The sequence below is a fragment of the Aptenodytes patagonicus genome, chromosome 1, assembly GCF_965638725.1.
Source record: "Aptenodytes patagonicus chromosome 1, bAptPat1.pri.cur, whole genome shotgun sequence".
Classification (NCBI taxonomy): domain Eukaryota; kingdom Metazoa; phylum Chordata; class Aves; order Sphenisciformes; family Spheniscidae; genus Aptenodytes; species Aptenodytes patagonicus.
The window spans coordinates 160,770,383-160,785,711 of NC_134949.1; the positions used below are offsets into that span (position 1 = coordinate 160,770,383).

The window sequence follows — 15,329 nt, forward strand, 5'->3', positions numbered from 1 at the left end:
GACAACGCTGCCTTTGAACTGAAAGACAGACTTCTGGATGGAGCGTTCACAGGATAAAATAGGGAACCTACTGGAAACAAAATTAAGTACAGACAGCTTTTTTGCTTTGTTTTTGCTTTTTTCTGCACTCTGTCTAGACTAACAGTAGCCAAACAGTAGCTAAACTGTAACTATTTTATTAAAGAACAAATTACTACAAAATTTACTTTTACCTTAACGTTTGCCTGATATTAAAGAGTGATTGTAGGATAAACAGGCAAAACTACAGCTTTCTTATTCCTCAGCGAGTAAGTGCGTGCAGATACTAATGCTGGCTTGAGACTGGTCTGCATTGAGCTAACGGCAGTATCACTCCTGTGCAGTGAACTGAAGATGGGAAGCACCTGTTGAGGAGAACACTTACCTCCAGTCAATGCCCAGCACCTCCTCACACTCACCTCTCTGACGTCCACAGTGAGTCCTCTTCCACCCTTTGCAGAAACCCGTGCAGGTATCACAATCCCTATCTCACCTCAAGAGAGCCGCAGGTCTCAGACAAGCCCTTCTGAACTGAGGTGAATTTCTGTCAGTTTGATATTTGCTAATTATTTTTGTTAGACTGCTTCAGCATCAGCAGCAATCCTTCAACACAGAGATAAACAGGACTTCTTTTATTTATGGAGAAAACTAAGGAAGACGCTTGAAGAACATTTCAGAAGACATTTTTTGTGCAGCTGTTAACAACATCATAGAAGAAATGCAAAAGATATGTGTTGGGATAATAATACACAGTGGCAAAAATGTAAACATGAAAAGCCAGGCTGTGACATAATTTAAGTCTTGTTCAGTCACGTGCTAGCTAAAGCATGCTTCCGCCTTCATAATTAAAAAAACATCCAGAAATTTAAAACAACTGAAGCCACACAGCAGTGGGACTTCTTGCACCGTCCCAAAGATGCATAGTGAAAAAAATCAGTTAAATCTCCAAGATTAAATAGAAAATATGCAAGCATCCATTTAAAAGGCTTTTACATTATTAATCACTTCTTTTCCTAAATCTAATGGAACATAGAATCATAGAATCGTAGAATAATTTGGGCTGGAAGGGACCTCTAAAGGTCATCTCGTCCAACCCCCTGGCGTGGGCAGGGACATCTTCAACTAGATCAGGTTGCTCAGATGTATGTGTTCAGTAAAATGCATCAGTATCAGTTCCAGATTTAAAAGAGTGATGACACAGTTGATCATAAATTTTGGGAAATGAGTTAAAAAACATTATTAAAAAGAATAGATTCTAGCTGTAATCAGTACACCTTGCTCCACATCAGACGCATTAGATGGCGGGGATTGAAGCATGATGCTCTAGGCAGACACAACTATCAAAAGGGCACCTTGCAGGCCATTTTGAGTGGACATAAGTCAAAGAAATCTGAGATTTATCCCAGCATGTCCTCATAGCAAAGCTGACTATCAGCAACTTACAGTCCATGGGTACACAAGAAGCCACTGAGTGGACTAAGTGAGACTTGAAAAATGGGCATTTCATGACCTTCAAAATATGGCCCAAAATATGCCTATCTTTTCAGGTAACTTTAATACTGTATTGCAAAGATTATATGATATGGTTGTCAAAGCCTCACTCAAGGTCAGCTGTCTGCAGCCACACCTACTTATTTTTTTGCAAGCAATGGTTGAGGGGTGTCAGAGGTGCATGGGAAAATCTGCGAAGCAATTTCAAGTACTTCCTCTTTTTAAATGCTCCTATATGTCCTTCAGGAGACTTAAATGGTACAACACTGAATAATTATTTGTAATAAAGTTGTGGTATGAACACTTCCAAAAATTATACTTACTGATTCCTTTCTTCAAAGATTAAATTTTGCCTTGCAGAGATTCTTGTACCACTGCTACACCAATGAATATTCCTGATGTGCATCAGTGCATGGAAGAGCCACCGACAGGCATTCCTGGTGGGGCTGCTGCCCTAGAAGTCAGGAAGCCACTGGTTACACCTCACTGCCCTGCTACTTCAGCCTAAAAAATGCAAATACGAGTTACTACTTCTGTTTAAATTAAGCCCATGCTAATTTCTGGGCCGAAGCTCATCAGTTCCTTTTAGAGAGACATGGGTGCTGTGCAGAGAGGCTGCTCTCCTTGCTGTCCTTCCTAAGGACCATGAGAACCCAATGGGACGGTCGAACCCTAAAAAAGAGACCAGTGATTTTTAGTGCTGCCTATTTAATGGTACTGCTCAAATGAAGTTGTCCCAAACTGTTAGCTGCTTCTCACAGCATCTGCCAGAAAAGTTTCTTCGGCTTTCTTTGGGAGGCAGAAATGAGGCATACAGCCATCTCTGTACCACCTTCTTCTGAGTGGATTTTGTTTTGGGAGGGTGGAGGGAAGGGGTGAACACAGGAGATCTTCCTTCATGGGTGCTGTTGATCTGCCCTGCCTAAGGGAGTCTTTGGTTCCACTCTACACTATCAGGTCTTCCTTCCATTGGTCTCCATGTGGACTGAAAAGAATGGGGTAGCATCCAGTACTGGTGTACCTACAATCCTGGTCAGTGCTGCCCATCTTCCTTGAGTAAAGATGACTTTCCATCTCCATGCTATTGATCTACAATAGGCTCTACAAACATCAAAAAATGAACAGCTCATGTGCAGTACTCAGTTTTCTTTACAAAGTTATGTAAAATTTACATAATAATTGGAGAGATTCATTTTAATCCCCTGCATGGAGACCACGGCACTAAAAATGAGCATAAATACTATGAAAAACGAACGTCCCAAGGCCACTTACTATCACAAGCATGAAATACAGAGCTCCTTGTTTAAGTTCTCCTACATCATTCCATTACATCTCCTCATCATCTCCACAGAAAGACTATTCATTCATGATAAGTTGGTTTGATTAGTTCAGATAATTTTCCATCGCTGTTTACATGCTCTGTTCTGCCTCCTGCAAAATTGCTTAGAAGCTGCAGTCATGGCAAAGATTTTTTGAGTCACTCTCATGAACTTGCTCCAAAATTTGTCTGCGCTGCCCAGTGCCTAAACCCACCAAAATAATAGTCATAATGTTTGTATGTGGTGCTATTAGTTAAACATTTGGAGCTATAGCTGGAGAAATAAGGATCAGAACTTTTGCTAGTAATTATAATCAGATGCCTGCAACAATCATTGCGGTTTTGCCTGATCGTTCGGTTGTTGCTCAGACAGACTATCCACGACATCAGTGGGAAATTCCCGTGAGAAAAGATTCTGGAAATGAGGTCCAAATGGTGCACTCTATTGGTCTGAATGGAGAAAATAAGTGGGGTTTTTTGTCAGTTTATTTTGATTATGGGGTAGCCAGAATAAACTGAATATACCCCAATAAATGACATACCTTTTATCATTGAAATGTATTCATTTTTGCATTATTATCTCTTTTTAACATTTAAAAAATTGTGGATAGAAAAAATTTACTGGCAACTGATACACACATACTAAATATTTTTATCCACATTTTATTGGTAAACAATTTTCTGACACATTTGTAAGTAAATAGACTGTAAAACATATCTCTAGACAAATATCAATGTAGACGGATAAACAGTCTGAGAGAGGAGGCTTCCAAAAAATCTCAAGCTGTCGTGTAATATTAACAGGAATACAGTGTGCTCTCAGCAGCACTACTCGAAGCGAAATGTTATGCCCATGGATGGTAAAGCAATGAATAAGCTGCAGTTAGTCCTGGTTGTGAAGTGCTGTGTTTGAAGGCTGGACACGAATGCCAAAAAATCTGTACAATTAAGTGTTACTAGTCCTACAGATCCCAAGTAGGCTGTATAAGAGTTTATCACTCTTCTTGCTGTGAAAAACCAAAGTGAAACACAAGCTCAACCACTGCATACTTGCAGCTTTTCTAGATCTGCAGGGCTAAACAAAGCTGGGAACATAAAACCACACAAGCCACCCATTCTGAGGGCAGTCCAAAGAGAGTTCAGCACTGGGCTTAAGCAGCCTTAAAACCAGAGCTGTTTAGGATTATTTTGCTGAATGTTTTCTTATCAGAAAACACCAATCTGTCAGAAAAGATTCTTTGAATGGATCAGTTTAGAAGACATGGGGGGAAAAATGGGACAGAATTCCCAACTCCAAAATGGGAGTTTTGGTCAAAATGAGAGAAGGTGCCAACTCTTGTGCTGGCGAATGGCTACAGCACTCACAGGAGACGTGGGAAGCTCAGGTTCAAGCCTAGAGCTGTGCTGCATTGCCTAGGCTGCATTGCCATGTCCGTATTTCTTTTTCTAAATCTGGTTTTCCATCTCAGTCCTTTAAAAAAAAAATTCTCAGTTTTGCCTTATTTAGGAATAAAATATTTCAAGTCTTGAAAATATTTCAGGTCAGCAAAATTGGCTCTGTTAACATTTGTTCTGCCATACGCCACCCAAGAGCAGCCTCCTCGCTTTTACGCTGGAGGACGGCATGTTTGGATCTTGCTGTCTCCTGCCTTTTACACCTGCTGTGCTGTGAATGGAGTCAATGTTGCCAGCCTGGCTCTCCTGGCCGTAGTCCAGCCTAAGATTTCCTCATGCTGGAGGGAACCTCTTCAGCTGCTTTTGCAGAGCAGCTTTAATTCCCCTTTCCCCTGCTGCAGTTTTCCAAAAGGGGATTGAGCAGAAATTTAGTCTTCCTTATTTTTCATCTTCTTCCCAACAGTGTAGCTTCTGACTAATATGGCTTTGATAACTAAAGTGAAGGAGGTAACAGCTTGTGCACACATCTTTATTAAATGGGCTTTTATTGTCATTTAACTTTTATTTTCCCTAATTTTCATGTGAACTGAAATGCAAGTGTACATGCTGCAAATCAGAACTCAGATTTAGATGTATTTCTTTCTGACAGAATTAGTGAAAAAGGAAAGGATATTCAAAAGGTAGTACAGACTGAATACACTGCTGGAACAGGACATTCACTGGCTTGCAGCAGTGGATGCAGAAAAGGTTCCCACTGCAAAGAGAGACTGATGGTGGAAGCCTGTGAGAATAAGGTTCTCTCTGGGTCAACTTGTGGCCATTTACAGTTTCTTTATGTTAAAATGTATGATTCATAGATTTCTCTGCCTTTCACTATAAGATTTTCTTAATATGGGATTATTTTAGCTTTCAGTACACAGCCATCACTGCTATTTAAACAGTAAGTACGTTGCAATAAACTCTATTGCCTTGTCATCTCTGATTAACTCCACTGAGTTCAATTACACCACTCCAGTATTAGACCAGTGCAGCTGAACTGGGAACAAATTTGGGTCTAACATCTAACAGATGTGCGATGGGAAAATTTCCAATGTCTCTCCTTTTTTTCTTAGAAAGCAGTTTAGAGCAAAAGCTAGTTTAACTCCGGTTTCTCATAGCTCAGAATCTCTCACAGTAACAAGCTTTAGGAATAACATGGGAATGAAAGAAACGACACTAATATAACAAGAGGGAATAACAGCTCTGCTTAAAATACAAACTATTTCACATGCTTATTCCTATCCGTATAATATAGAATCCTTCCGCTGAAAGCATTCCAAGAATGTGCCATTTACCATTAAATCAATGAAGTCAAAGAGCATGGGAATGTACTCCGAGATCCCAGAAGAAGCCATCCAGATTGCACTATCAACAACCTGCAATGTAGTGCAAGGTTGAGACCGAGCCTGATACTTTGTCTAAAAGCCGGGTGATTATTTTTTTGAAAGCCTCAAATGCATGCATTTACGGAGTACCATTTGTGACTGTTTGTCTCAGGAAAGTTAAGCAAAGTTGGAAAACAATGCTTTCTTAATGAACATATTTTATTTTCTCTCAAGCTATATGCAAATGTTTATTGCAAACAAATTGTATGTAAGCTGTTCTGAAAACAACCCCCTAAAAATAACTAATTGAAGCTTACTCAAATACATGACAGAAGCAGGAATTTTGCTGAGTTATGACATGCTCAGCTTTTTCACCCCATGCCTCATCTAACGTTAGGACCCCAGCTTCTGAGATAAATATGATTCTTGTATAAACACATTCTTTCCAACAATATTCATCTGGCTCTTTGTGTCTAAGAGAGTATGAAATGTTACAGACCTCTCAGCACTTCATTCTCTCTCTCATTCAGCAAGCAAAAATAAATCTTTGCTTTTTCTGCTGGTATATAATATGCAGTGCCAGGAGCTGCAAAATCCTTCCCTTTTCTAGTAGTGTCTAGCACACTCAAGAACTCATCGTTAGCCACAGACGTGAAGAAATGTTAAACAAAGCTGCTACTGCACAATCATCTCCTCCTACATGAGCTCTTGCGATAGGTTTAATATTCAGCTGCACTTGAATAATACGCTTGTTGAGATTAATGTGACATCATAGCTGGACTGCTTGCGTAGTTTTATTTAGAGTGGCGTCAGCATCCCTGCAGAGCGATCCAGCTAGGCTATTTAAAACACATCTCAACAAGGCAAGAAATCAGATTTTTCACATTGAATGCTCTGGAATTTTCACAGGGGAGCGGGGAGGTCTCGATTGCTGTTGGTCTTCAGAAGAAGAAGTCCTTATACATGCAGGACAGAATTTGGCTCCTCCTTTTCAGTTTGGGCTACATTTAAAGAGAACCAAGCACAGCTTCCCAGCTCCTGGATCCAGATGCTTATCCCACCCATTTCCTTACTGTATATCAGGATGAGACACAGGTGCTCCTTGCCTCCTTCTTCCCCTTCCTCTGCCCCATAGTCTACTGGAAAAGCATGAAGCTCATCAAGATGGAGGAACAGAGCCTGTAGGGGCACTGGCACTGCAGGGCTGACTGCAAGAGGACCTGCAGGATACTTTGATTTAGACACCACTCTAATGAAGCAGCTGGTACCAAACAGTTACATGGAGACAACAAGCAGAAATTAAGAACACTACCATGATTTCATAGCTAAAATACCGCACTAACACTCTGCAGGTCTGAGTAGTTTAATCCTCAGCTCCATCATGGCTTTCCTTCTTAACACTGGCAAAGGTCTTACAGTGGATAACACCTCCTTTCTTCAAGTCTCTGTCGCTTCAATAGGCAGCATTTTCCGCAGTGGCAAAACTGTATCTTTTCTCATTATTTGCATTACGTGGGTGAGTAAAGCCCTCTTTTCAGATTAGGATCAAATTTCTGTGTGAATAATAATGACAGTAGAATAGCTGTAACTCAGTTTGTCATACTAATTTGGAACTGTTCATTAAAGAAGTCCATGTTTATCTTTTTGTTTATTTCATATTACAAAGAAGAAAACTTCCCTAAAATTATTTGCATGAATTTTCTTCATAGTAAACTCATACTAATTGCGAGAATGATTTGCTCGGTAAAAGCATGAGTAAGCAGTCTTGCGCGCACACACACACACAAACACGCACACGTGCACAGGGAAAGCTCTTCACGCCTAGCATGCAGGTGTCCATTTTTGTGGAGGAGGGGAACCACGGTTCTTTCACATTTGCTCACCATCCTTATTGCGTGCCTGCTGAGCTCCGCTCTCTGGAGGTCCACCTCCGGGGAGAGAAATGTGATATGGGCAGCTTTCTATATTTAGATTGGAGAACAACTGAGAAGCCCAGTGTCGACTGCACTGACCAGCTTTTCTGTCTATTGCCATGTCTACAGCAGCCTTGAAAATTCACGCTCTGCATAGCAAAGGGCCATGTTTCTTTATCAACTACGAGTCGGCTTATACTCCATTGGCGTTTGTAGAGCACATCAGTAATACTGAGCCAAGGCAGCGCATAGATGAAAACCAGAACCTGATCCACCAAAGCATCCTTTTCAGAGTTACATTCCTCCAACTGTAATACAGCGCTTCGCACAAAACCGAGGCTATTTTTTTCTCTTTAGTAAGAATAATGTACTTTTATGGCTGAGTTCTCCATCAGTGTATGCTTCTGACACAGGGAACTAAAAAAAAAAAAATCTTTTCCTGTTTCTTTGTCTGTGTATAACGACATGTGCCAAAAGGAAGTATGTTTGGACATTATTATGCAGCTTGCTGAGAAACTCTCTTAAACGTGAAGTTTCTTCTTTCCTACTAGCCATTATGATTCCTTATCTCAAGCATTCAAACTATTTGCTAATTAGTCTCTCTTCTGTTGGTTTTTTTCTGTGCTTTTTGTTGTTTTACAAAGTAGTTGCTATAAAAATAATAATAACTTGTGGACATGAACATTTCTGTCCCTTTTTTTTTTAATATTGAAAGGTCCTATTTTTATTGAGTAGGAATGTTAATATATTTCTGGGAATATCCTTGTAGAATGCAGGTTGAATTTTGTTGTGAGATTGAAAAGCTGGTGAAATAAAAAGACTGAGTAAGTCTTTTTGTGACTAATTGCTACCAGGAGTTATTACTAAAGCCTGATCCATACCGCTAAAATGAGTAGAAAATAGACCCCCGTCTCCTTTACATTATATAAGATACATCAGGCATGAAGGCTTCAATTATTTTTCATTGCAAGATCTAGTTTCCATTTATCTGTTATCTTGCTCTGGCCCTAAGGAAAACCCAAACATATTCAAACATGCTTGTCCATATGTTCACATATTTAGGGTGCTTTTCAGACATATCATGCCCACAAAGTTCCCAATGTGACTCAAAGCAGAGAGGAAAAAAGTGTGACCTGTATATGGGAACAAGAACTTTTGACAAGAGTTGTGCAGCATTTTGCTCTAGCTGGCGCTAGCATTGCTCCGCTAATGCACAGCTGAAATTCACAACTAACACATGGAGATGGAGTGGTTGTTTCTTTTAAAAAAAGGTAGAGGTATGAAAACCAACTTCTAAAATCTTCCAACAGAAACATCTTTCCATCTGTTGCTATAGTTTCTTTATCCTGAAATTGTTCTGTGGAATTTCCTGTTTACTCTCAATCTCCTAATTTATAGATCATGTCCTCCAACACCAATGGAAGAGTTTATGTAATTCCCATTCACTGAATTCCTTCATTATGTTCTTTTAGGACAAAATGGATTATCATCTTAGTGTGTGTAAGTTCAAGAGGTTTAGCACTTCTTCGTAATGAATATTTCTACAAACTTAAATTTAATTGCAAGTTTGAGCCTCTTACTGACAATTGCCTAATTAAAAAAGAAAATTAAATTCAAACTACTGGAGTAAAATCTACAGTGTATCTTACGGAGCGACACTACCATTAGTTTTGAATTTCCTCATTTTATTGGTGCTTCCAGTATGTATTAGTTCTGTCTGAAACACCAACAAAATATAACGTCTCCTGTTCAGTTACCTTCTTAAGAAATCCTTCTCCTCACCACTTTTATGTCTGATCTCGAAGCACGGGATCAGCCTGGAGCAGACCCTCCAGTGTGACAGCTGGGAGGGCTACAGGTGGCCAACTCAGAAGGGAGAAGTTTGCGAATACTTGTGTAAGGAATTTCCCTTTCACGGAGTCAGTAGGATAGGCAGCCTTTCTGTGGGGCAAGCTGTGGGGCTCAGCCCTGGCTATACAGATGCTTCTTGACCGGTGGAGACTGGGACCTGGCTCTTCTAACCCCCTCCCTTTTCCTCCAGCCACACTTCCTTTACAGAAAGGTCTCTATAGCAAAGGACAAGCACAGAAATCCAGCCTGCGTTGCCCTTCCTAGGCAGTATTTAGGGAGGAGGATGGATGAGTCACTTTTTCCATCTCACAGGAGCTCGCACTTCCATCCTCAGCCCATCCAGTGCCGGCAGCCTTCCTGCAGCCTGGGAAAATGGAGGAGGAGAGCCCTGGATCCCAGTCCATGCCGCCGTTCCTCTCTCTGTCACCCAGGGAGCCTTATAAAATCCACTCCTAGAACGGCTTTGGAAAATTGTGATTCAGTTTATTTACTAGAATAAGATTTATATCACTAAGTCCTCACTGCATTTTTAGTGGTTTCTTGAAAATCTTCCAAAGGTTGACTTGGGAACCAGATTCATTTTAGCTTAGCAGAAACGTCTTTTAATCAAGTACCCAAGAAGCAAAGGCCATTTGCTGCTGACTGGCCAAACTCAAGATGTGATTAAATAACACTCATGCCCCTTCTCCCTGACTCCTCCGCCTTCTCCCCTGAAGTAATGTGGCAGGAAAGGCCCCTTCGTTCCCTCCCTGACACCATCAAGAGAGGTCTGGGTGCTCAGTGCCCACAGCAAGAGAGGCTGAGCCGGCACTGAGCCATCTATTTGAACAGCATGCTGGCTGCCCACGGTGAGTGAGCTGGGCACTGTTATACCTCATAGCCTAACCTGCCCCTCAGACAAACAAAACATTACACTGACAATACCCCAATTCCCTCTGTTTCCAACAACTTTATTCAAACAGGGAGAGGAACACAAACACGTCAACTTCTGCTCCATGACAGCTTATCAAGGATCATGTCTACTGCATAAACATTTACACAGAACAGACTTAAGTTATCTTCCCCTTGTGCAATCCTGAGCCCTGCTGCATTTCGACCGCTTTCCTCTACTGCCCAGCTCACTGTTCCTCCCTGCTCCCCGCTGCTCATCTCCTCTTCTGGCCTTAGTCCCAGCCATCTGCTGTGGGTTCCTAGACAAATCACATCCACAACCTTCCTCCTTTTGTCTCCTTCACTGTCCACTCCCACACCCTCCAAAAATCTCTTCGCCAAATAGCCACTTGGCAAGAAGAGCATCTTCAGGTTCATCAGGTGCACATTCCTGGAGAGAAAAGCACCAGCTAAAAGAGATGGGTGGGGTTGGCATAGGGATAGCCAGGGAGAGAAAGAAAAACAGCCAGCCAATGAAAGCAGGGTAGGAAAGCAACTCTACAGACTTGGGAGGTTCCTTGCCTGGTAGCATGGATGGCCAGCTGGGTTTCGGTGAACCTTAGAGTGAATAAAACACCCTGCCTTACTTCTACTCTATAACCTGGTCTTAAAAGAGAGGAAGAAAGAAAACAGCAACAAGAAGAAGGTGGCTGGAGTACTTTGATAAAATTTTTATGGGCTGTGAGATGCTCTAAAATCCGTCACTGAAAACCAGCCAGAAATACAAAGAGCTAATCTGAGGGCTTACGTTTTTTGTTTCAGCAGAAGAAAGTACAAAACAGACCAAAATCAAGACACAGCTAATTTTCAGGCGACACTGGGTGGTAAGAAGCAGTTGTGTTTTGTAAGAACAAGCCATCAAGAAGAATGCATCCTACTTTGATTTTTTTTTTTTCTAAACATGGATTTGAGCTCGATAAAGGCGAATGAGCTCACCTCCCAGTAGAGATAAAATTCCATTCAGACAACTGATTAGCTAAAAGACACTCCTCATCATACTAAAACTATTCCAATCAACCCCCACTCCCGAAACCTTCCCACAACTCCCCTCCACTACCCACCGTTCTCACTGCATTGGAAAAGTAGCTGCTGACACATGGGAGAGCTGTCCGTCTACCAAGTTTTCCAAGTGTTATTTTTTGGCTATTTATTGGCATAGTTACATTGCAAATGAACTTCTCACTCACTGATATGTTCCAGCAAAATTTTGACCTAAGCAAAGCGTGCCCAGTCATTTTGGCCAATTGGCAGGGGTTGATTAAGATCCCTGTTATTTTTACTTTGTTTTGACTGGCTTTGAAAAGGCAGTCATAAACAGGCTTTTCTCACTTTCTGGAATCTTAGGGAGTCAAGGAGGTGTCATACTGCATGTGTAGAAAATACCGTGGGTCTACGCAGCGCTGTGCAATTACAGGCTGCCACTTACACCTTAATACCTCCTCACTCTGATTTACTACCAAGCTATCAAAACAAGGTGTACTGTTGGGCAAGCATTTCCTCCAAACTTTGATAAGGGAAATGATGTTAAAACCTAAAGGGGTAGACACAGATTTCCACAACTCCCAGTGAATGTCACATCCTTCTCATGCTCCTCTCCTCCTCCTAAATAGAGACTGCAGTTTCTAGCACCTTTCTAGAAATACTCAGAGCCTCCTTGATGGTCTGAGGTTCTGACTGGGGACGGAAGAAACCTTCTAGTGACAGAAGATAATTGTCATACTGACTGACAATTCTTACAGTATTTGTTGCAGAGATAGTCGTATGGTCTGTGGAATAATTCTCCACCTCCACAGACTAAAATCCTTTAGGTACAGCTCCCACTAACAGGAGTTACTTGGCAATAAAAGTTGCACTAAATATTGAACTGCAATATTCAGATACATACACATTTGTAGAACACCAGATTCAAATCTGAAGAGATGCCACAGCAAAAACATAATCCAAGATGGAAACGACAATTGTCTCATTTAACAACCTTTCTCACCTCTGAGTTTTTGAACACTGTAGACAGGCATATATACCCCATACATGAAGTAATCCCTATGCTCTTCTCAGCATTGATAACCTCTTGGCCAGATAGTCTAAGTTCAGTTCTGGACACTGCATTTCAAGAGTCAAGAGGAAAATAATAAAGAATGATCAGTGATACAAGAAACTTTACCTACAAGTAATAAATGAATGAGTTGGATCCCTCTAGACTGCAGTAGCAAAGACTAAGTGGGGAATAACAGAGATACCAGCACGTGCACTTCACATATGTTGACAAGCTTGCTGGGGAAGACCGTGGAGTCTCCATCACTGGAGGTCTTTAGGAGAAAGTTAGATGTATCTCTGTTGGCAACAGTAGCAGAGATGGCATACCTTACAGTTTACTAGGACATAAACAAGACAAAAGCCCTGTAAGTGCTTATTAGTTGTACTACCTACAGAGTCTGAGAGATCAAGGCCTTGTGTGAGAGGCACTCTACATGCACATTGAATAACAGTTTAGAGAGCTTTCACTGTAAATAAACAAGAGGGCTGAAGGAGGGAATTGTTGATATTTTCTTTACTAAGGTTGAGAACGTCAGCCACAGCAGTATTAAACAAAAGACAAGAACCTAGTTTCCAAAAATATTCAGTACCAAACCCTAGCTCCAAGTTCCCTAAGGAGCCCTCAACTCCCAGTTAATTACTTCTTAGTAAATAAGTATGATGACCAAAAATCAGCAAACAACAGACATAACTTGTTATCAAACACTTTCAAAAATCCATTTTACCTCAGTAACTAAAGAGAACTGAGCTCTTGAGAGATTCACCTTATATGACTTCCTTTCCAACAGACTAGGATTCTGTGGCTAAGCCAGGAAGGGAAGCAACATTTCCCGAGAGCCCAAGGCTACAAGCAGGACAGCTTGCCTGGAGGTTGCAGCAATTCCTGCACCTCATTTCTGCTCATGCATTGGCTGCAGGCACAACTCAGATGCTCATGCAGTAATTACTGAACTATCAGAAGTACATACAGCTGGGCCAAAATCAGTGCTGATTCACTGCAGTAGGGTGAACTGCGAGCTGTAGGATTAGCTGCTGCTTCATGAGCTAGCTGCCAATCCATGTCAGGAGCAGGGACAAGTCATATAGTATATATATCTGAGGGGAACGCTTTTTGCTTCTGTTTTTTGATAGTAACTTCTCACACACTCCTATGTTATTCAAAGCTGATACCGAGGTTCTCCACCGACAAACAATATGTATATTGAAGTACCTTGTGTCCCAACAGGCCTGGGAGCCCCAGAATGGTAAAAAGTGCACTTCTGGCAATTAAAAGGTAGTACTTACATGTTGCCTAAAGAAAATACAGAAATCTAATCTCTTTGGGGAAAAAAAAACCCTATTTTGAAAACAATGTTTCTGATTTTGTTTGTTTGCTGGGCATATATCACTCTAAAGGGTGAACTGGTACACTGTAGTAATGCCCAGTTTCACCCTGTGTATTCTTGATCTACACAGTTTATTGAAAAGGTTAAAACTGTCTGATGTTACTAAAAATCTGCCTTTTTTGTTCATAATGAAAAATACAATCTGATTGACAAGAATGGAGAATGAGACCTAGTGGAGACCATGGGTGCAATGCCCAGCTGATATGAACTGGCGTAGCTCCATTTTCTTCTTGAAGCTGAAGCTGATATTCAGTAATTGTCCTGTAAGAAGATCTGACAGATACTTTTTCCTGTTATCTACTGACATCAGAGAGGCTTTAGAAGAAACATGTGTGGGCAAAGGAACGGGAATAGAAGAGAAACTTCCTTCTCTTCCTACAGCACCTACAAGGCATCTGACTACAACTGATCCAAAAAGAGGAAGACGCAGTACACAGACGGATCAGAGAGTATTCTTTTTCCCCTACCAAGGACGTTCACTGGTTTCTCTCCAGAGAAACTACCAAGTCATCTGTACATCTCCCAAACTTCATTTCAAGATCCCGTGTGGACGTCAGTAGCCCTTAAGTTTTGTGGCTAGCCCTCAGTTCAGGAGTTAATTTAGCAGAGGTGAAGGTGGACTCTACAGCAAAGGTCACACACACAAGCTCTGCAGAGTTCACCTGAGTTTTTATTTTTTTCCACTTAAGAAAGCAGAGGGGACAGTTTTAGCCTACAAGAGAACCATGAGCTCAAGTCCAAAGTAACAGGGAACTTGTTTGTTTTCACTCTTTTTCTCAGTATGATTTCTTGTTCAGCAGCACTACACTGTGTACCCTAAAATCCGGAGAAAATCTGGCCTACTTTTGACCTGGGAGACTATAAATAAATGTAGACAAAACACAGACAACAGCAGATGACTGCATATTTTTACATATATTAAATGAAATTATAGCAATATTCTTCTTCACAGAAGTTATTTGTTCCCTTAAGCTCTTGATAACTTTGTGCTTACTGAAAATGGTTGTGTGTGTGTGGCACTTTAATGTAATGACACAATCTGTAAGTACAATAGCCTAAGTTTAAATAATGCTTCCTCACAAAGTTTCAGGCACACAACTAAGGAGTTAAGTAGTTTCCATGTTTGTTTTTCCTGGATCCTGTTCTGAGACTGTCTTCCATAGCTGGAAAAGGTCAACATCCTACCATTAATACAACATTATTCCCACAAGTTTCTACAACAAAAAAAAGTTTTCATAAACAAAAGCCATTTTTTTAATGTGGCGCATCAAGAGCCATGTTTACTTGTGCTGTTATTTTGCCAGTACCTTATGGTTTAGAAAAGATAAGGCTATTAACGGAATTTAAAATATATATTTTTTGATCTTATTCCACATTGGGAATGAAAGAAAATATTACTAAACTGTCCTCCCAACTTCCTCTCTTGAGAGGTCAGACAACTTGGCAATCTATCAATTCTGAAAAAAAAAGTATACATATGCATATTTGAAGGAGCCATGACATGTAAAAAAAATTATATACAATCATTCAAAATTTTCTGAACTTTGCTCTGAAAATAAATAATGCTATGACATTAAGAAACCAGTTTGAAGTATTTTATAGTTATTACAGTAAAGCCCTACAAATCTTC

The 15,329-nt window shown here is 40.7% G+C and overlaps 1 protein-coding gene across 2 annotated transcripts in view; it reads right to left on the reverse strand.

Moving 5' to 3' along the window:
• Positions 1-15,329, reverse strand: part of COL4A2 (collagen type IV alpha 2 chain) — a 154,394-nt gene that overhangs the window by 71,982 nt on the left and 67,083 nt on the right. The gene's annotated exons all lie outside the window — the stretch shown is intronic.